Below are 6,800 nucleotides of genomic sequence, written 5' to 3' on the forward strand. Positions count from 1 at the left end.
CGCTCCATTAATAAACCCCAAAACCAAACCCACTGCGTTGAGTGGACTCAAAGCAACCCTATAGGACAGAGTAGAAGTGCCCCATAGGGTTTCCAAGGCTGTAATCATTACGAACGTATTGCATTGGGCAAATCTGCAAAAGACCTCTTTAAAGTGTTAAAAAGCCAAGACGTCATTTTGAGGATTAAGGTGCTCCTGCCCCAAGCCATGATATCTTCACTCACCTCATATGCATGTGAAAGCTGAACTATGATTGTCCCTTCCTTGTGGAAGACAAAGAAGAATTGATGCTTTTGAATTATGGTTCTGGACTGCCAGAAGAATGAACAAGTCTGTCTTGGAAGAAGTACAGCCACAATGCTCTTTTGGAAGAGAGGATGGTGAGACTTTGTCTTATGGACTTTGGGCATGTTACTAGGAGGGATCAGTCCCTGGAGAAGGACGTCATGTTTGGTCAAGTAGAGGGTCAGCGAAAAAGAAGAAGACCCTCAACGAGATAGATTGACACAGTGGCTGCAACAATGGGCTCAAACATAGCAAAGACTGTGAGAATGGCGCAGGACCAGCAGTGTTTCATTCTGTTGTAAATAGGGTTGCTATGAGTCAGGACCGACTGGACAGCACCTAACAACAACAACAATCTTTATGGAAGCCGACTGCCACATCTTTCTCTCAGAGCAGCTGATGGGTTCGAACCGCCGGCGTTTTGGTCAGCAGCCAAGTACTTTAACCACTGTGCCACCAGAACTACCACCCCCATCAATACTTTCCTTCATCCCTTTCCTCCAACCCTACCCGCCTCCATAGTCCTGCAGTAATGGCCATTTTAGAAATCCTGAAAAAAAAGACCTGGTCGTGTACATTCAGCCTCTGCCGGTGTGCCAACATATCCATATCTCCCTCAAAAGAAAAGTCAAATTATGTGAATTGTGCGTGGTGAAAAATAACCCTCCTTCCATTCTGCTTCTCCATTCCCTGCCCAGGGCAATCAATATTATGAGTGTTTTGTAATTTCTCTTAGAGATAGTTCCTGCATAAACAAGCAAATCATAAACACATATATCAAATTACCTTTTTTAACCAAATGAGAATATGCTAAGCATACGGTTCTGCATTTTTATTATTACTATTGAGGAGAGCAAACTCTTCTTGAATTCATGTATGTTTCCTGTAGTACTGAACCAGGTCCCAACCATATACATTTTTTAAAATTATTCAGATCCTCTGTTTATTTTATTTAAATACTAATTCATTCATACACACGTATGTCTTAGGCATACATCTGTATCTTTCTATCTAGATCTTAAACTGCCTCTCAATTTAAGAAATAGGACATTTTGGTATCTTTAAAGCCTTTTAGGTGCTTCTCCCCATTCCCAACTCTCTCCCACCTCCAAGAGGTCACCACAATTCCGAATGTTGTGTGACTCCTGCTCTTGCTTCACTTTATAATCTTAGCACATGGGTATGTATCCCTGAACAAGGCTTTGTTTAATTGAGCTCATTTTAACCTTTATGAGGTGGAATATAACTATATGCAGTGGATGAGGGGCCCAGGTGCTCCACAGATACTATCCGGAGTTTCAGTTTGCTTTTAAATGTTTTCTCGTTGCCTGATTACTGAAGGGTTATATGTCTTATATTTTTTGACCATTTATATTTCTTCTTCTATGGATGCCCCAATATCTCTCTCTCTCTTTTTTTTTTTTTAATAATAATCTGTTTTTTCTCCACCTATGGAGTCCCTGGGTGGTGCAAATGGCTAACATGCTCAGCTGCTAACTGAAAGGCTGGAGGTTTGAGTCTACCCGGAGGCACCTAAGAAGAGAGGCTTGGTAATCTAATTCTAAAAAATCTGCCATTGAAAACCCTGTGGAGCACAGTTCTACTCTGACACACATGGGTTCTGTTTCATGGGATTGCCCTCCTTAAAGTTACCAGTGACTTCATGATCCAATACAATTATGTTTTCCCAGTTTTTTTTTAATGCATTTTATTTTTTAGAGTAGTTTCAAGTTTACAGAAAAATTGCTCAGATAGTTTCTCCTGTTAACATCTTGCATTCCTGTGGTACGTTTCTTACAATTGAACTGATACTGATACGTCGTCCTTGTCTAGAGTCCATTGGGGGCACTAGAATTCGCTCGCTGTGTTGTACAGTTCTATGGGTTTTCATAAATGCACAACGCCATGTGCCCACCGTCACAGCATCATACAGGAGAGTTTCACTGCCCCCAAAATGCCCTGCGCCCTCCCTATTCACCCCCTCACCCCGAACCCCTGGCAACCACTGATCTTTTCACCGTTTCTGTGTTGCTGTTGTGTAGTTGTTAGGTGCCATGGGGTTGATTCCGACTCATAGTGATCCTATAGGACAGAGTAGAACTGCCTCATAGGGTTTCCTATGCTGTAATCTTTACACTGGCTTTTTTTCCCTTAGATTGGCAGCGCAGTGATTAAGAGCTCAGCTGCTAAACAACAGGTTCGCAGTTTGAATCCATCAACCACTCCTTGGAAACTCTATGGGGCAGATCTACGACTCTGTCCTCTAGGATCGCTAGGAGCTGGAATCCACTCGGCAACGGTGGGGTTTAATTCTCCTTCTTTGCAGTGTCTGAGACTTCACCGTGGCCTGCTTCTGGAAGTTCTCTGCTTTTGTTTCTGTGGCTCTGCATGCAACACTGCAGGGTCCGCCCTTTAACACTTCACTCATGCGTTCCCTTACACAGAGTACTCTCAGGTCCGTGTCACAGTTAGGTGCCTAGATTCGTGTGTCCACCAGGGGGCGCTCCCATTTCACTTACCAAGTTAAACATCTATCAGCAATACCTGTCTGGGTGCAATGGAAAGCATCCCTTACCTAACCGGGTGCACACTTTTGGAGACGGGGAAACTGAGGCACAGGGAAATTAAATGACCCAATTAAAGTCAGAAAGCATACAAGTGGCAAAAGGAAGACTCCAAATGTGGTTTCTTATCCCTTGACCTCTGTCTTTTCATCAAGGGTCCAGTGCGGGAAGGTCCTTGGATGGTGCAAATGGTTAACGTGCTCTCCTGCTAACCAAAAGGTTGGAGGTTCGAATTCACAAGGGGTGCGGTGGAAGAAAGGCCTGGTGATCTACTTCTGTAAGATTACAGCCATTGGGAGGAAAAAGAGTCTAATAGGGGCTCTCAAGGAAAGGCTTGTCCTTGGACAGGGAGTGCCCTTGTTCTCGTGATCTTCTCCAGATGTGGAAACCACAAAGAAGTAGTTCTGCTGCCAGCGTTGAGCTCCACCTGCCCTGAGCCTCCCAGGATGTGGGCACCGCTGTCCAGGAGCGGTGAGCATGGGCCATTGGCCAAGGAGGCTGGGTCTGGCTGCCAAGTTTCCACTTTTCCATTTCAGCTCCTTCTCTAAACCTCCACGGAGGCGCTCCCCACCCCCACCCCTTGGCAGTGGGATGCTGTGTCTCAGCCTGCCTGTCTCTACCCTTCGGAATGGAATTCAAAAGTTTGCCATAGTCGTCTCTGCCCTTGTGGGATGCTGGGCAGCCCAGCCCAAAATAGCTGGGAAAACAGAATGTTAGGGCTGCAATGGGAAAAATCACAGGCCCGTGAATGACATACGAGTGTCTCACAGACTCTAACTGGGGCCAGTGGTTTTCCCAACAATGAGAAAACAGATACAGCAGCAGCTACGGCACGGCCAGGGAGCAAGAAGGAGTTGCCAAACTGGGGAGGGCATAGAGTGTGCCAGCGATTCCAGGGAATGGTCCTTCCCCTCATGCATCTCCAGGATGTCCATCCAGCCAGCCGCCCTTGTCTGAGGACATGGAGTCACTTGGGACTATTCCGGAAGCCTCTAGGGGTTTCGGCCTAGACATCCTCCTGTAGGAGATGTGAGAATCCAGGACAGTCTGGTATACTGCTCGTTTGGGAACTTAAGGGAGAGACCCTGGGGGCTTCTCTTCCTGGTTGGCTTTGGCCATCCCAGAGCCAGGGAAACCTCCCCCCAGGCGCTGCTGCCGGTTTTGGTTTTGATCTGCTCCTGTTGTTTGTTTTTGCCTTGGCTCTCGTCTTAGCACTGGCGGAGACTCTCCTGACCAGAGCTATTTGCTAAACCCTGATCACTCGGCTTCTGGTTGCTCATGGGCCACTATAGCAGGCCAGGGAAGAAGATCAGGCGGCTGCAAGGCCGACGCTCGCATGCCTAATTTCCATCGTCTCTATTTACAGTTTTAAAGCGGTCATGAAGCTGCTGACAAAGAGCATTAGCAGACTGGCAAGCTTTCTGTTTTGATGAAATGTTTTACTTCTGTTGTAGAGGATCAACACGCGTTCTTTGGGAAGCTGGCCTCGGGAGTCTTTGCCCATTTGCCTGTCGGCTGGAGTCGAGGACCATGATGGCCCCACCGAAGACGTGGCTCAGAGCTCGATTCCTGTTCTTGGGAACTTCCCACGCCTCAAAGCCTTCTGTCTCACACAAATATCTTGGGAAATCCCAGGCTCCCATTGCTACATTTAATATTAAGCTCCCCACCCCCACCCAGTTTCTGCCTTAAAAGAAATGAGTAATCCCTCTCCTAGTCTCTTGGGAGATACGGGGCTCAACCCAAGAGGAGGGAAGGAAGAAGATGATACTTAAAATAATGGTGGTTACAACTAACGTTCTAGAACTTTGTATCTTCTCCACCAACCTTTTTACCAACCATGTGAGAAATTACAGGCTCACAATCCCGTCTCCAAAATTCCCCAAGTGCAAAAATCTCTGAAAATAGTGTTTCCCTAAATTAGGCACAAACTAATTTGGCAGAAAAACAGGATCTGAACTGTTGGGAGACTGTTAACAGCCTTTTATTTACCCCACCGCAGTGTTTGAATAAAAGGTGCTGCCCCAAAGCCTGCTGGGACCAGATGCTCTCTGTGATGTGCATGTCTTACCCTGAGCACATCTGGCCTCCTGGGCCCCAGACACGAGACCGTGGGTCTATCTCCACTTTACAGACTAAGACACTAAAGCTCACTGAGGTCCAGTGGCATCCCCAGGTTCACTCGGGAAGAGACAGAGCTGGGATTTAAAACCCTCCTAAAACCCTGGTGGCGTAGTGGTTAAGTACTATGGCTGCTAACCAAGAGGTCGGCAGTTCGAATCTGCCAGGCGCTCCTTGAAAACTCTATCGGGCAGTTCTACTCTGTTCTATAGGGTCACTATGAGTCGGAATTGACTCGACGGCACTGGGTTTGGTTTTTTTGGTTTATTACAGCAAGCCAAGGAGCCCTGGTGGTGGATCCTGTAACGTCTTGGAAAAGGCCTCGCAGGGGCTGCCTGAGGATGTTGCCTCCTTGGCCCTTCTGCCACCCTTGTTTGTTTCCCTGGCGTCCTGCTGGCAAGGCTGTGTGAGGACAGAGGAACTAGACGGAGGTTAAGCAGTGTGTGGGGTCTTGCCCTTGCTGACTGCGGAACTTCCTCGTGTTACTTACAGGAACGAAGAAGAACTTATCTCTGGGTTTTCCTGTATAGATAAGCAACCAGGGATGGAAGCTTTGCCAAGTCTTAGATGTGTGCCAAAGAACGCGAGGGCTCCCCAAGCCTTCTAAGGCTTGCTAAAACCACATCTCTAATGGAGACAAGCTGACTTGATGTTGCCATAATGTCCTTTAAGTACTTACTGGGCATTCGAGGATTTGGTGGCTTTCTCTCCTCCTACTCTTGCAGCAGGGTGCTGGCATTTGTTGCCGGTGTCCTCACTAGGGTGGCCACCGGGCACTGGCTGGCTGGCTGCCTCCACCGCTCAGAGTCCTGCCTCTTCTTCAGTGTGTCCATTCTCAGCTCTACCTGGTGCAAGCCAGTGTGCCTGGCGGACCTCAAAAATGCATGCTCCTTCTCCCCTTTTTTATTCTCTTAGCCTTCCCAGACACCACTCATCTGTCAGTCTGTCGTACTGTGGTGGCTTGTGTGTTGCTGTGATGCTGGAAGCTGTGACAGTGGTATTTCAAATACCAGCAGGGTCATCCATGGTGGACAGGTTTCAGCAGGGCTTACGGACTAAGACAGACTAGGAAGAAAGGCCTGGTGACCTAGTTCAGAAAATGAGCCAGCGGAAACCCCATGGATCACAAGAGGGTGTTGTCTGGTATAGTGCTGGAAGGTGAGCCCCCCAGGTTGGAAGGCACTCAAGGTACAACTAGGGAACAGCTGCCTCCTCAAAGTAGAGTCGGCCTTAGTGACATGGGTGGAGTGAACTCTTTGGGATCTTCATTTGCTGATGTGACACACATACACAGTGGGCACAAAAATGGACTCAAATATACCAACAACTATGAAGAGGCATAGGACCTGGCAACGCCTCGTTCTGTTATACATAGTGTCACCACGCACTGGACCGACTCTATGGCACCTAACGACCGCCTTCCCACATTTTGGGGCTTGGTGTTTGAGACGGAGAGGTGGGGAGTGGCCAAGGGGAAGAAATTCCAAGGCACGGATTAGTGACAGCATCTTTGCTTTGCCCCAAACACCCCAAACCAGCATCCCTGTTTTGATGTCTCCTGTCTAGATGTAGCCAGCGGGGGAATGGGGGGAGAGAAAGAGAGGGGGGCCCTTGGAGGAGCCATAAGGAAAAGTACAGGTACGATACCCTAGCCAGGAGCAGACTGAAGAGAGCTTGGGGGGTGGGGGGCGGGTGCCAGAGATAAGCAAGGATGAAGGAAAATAGTTATCATCACAGCAGAGTTTTGTTTCTCTTGCCAGATCCTTCCAGATCCTTCCTCTTCTAGCAATATGATAAGATTCCAGAACAAGCCAGTCTGACTCAGAGTTT

The sequence above is a fragment of the Elephas maximus genome, chromosome 19, assembly GCF_024166365.1.
Source record: "Elephas maximus indicus isolate mEleMax1 chromosome 19, mEleMax1 primary haplotype, whole genome shotgun sequence".
NCBI classification, from domain to species: domain Eukaryota; kingdom Metazoa; phylum Chordata; class Mammalia; order Proboscidea; family Elephantidae; genus Elephas; species Elephas maximus.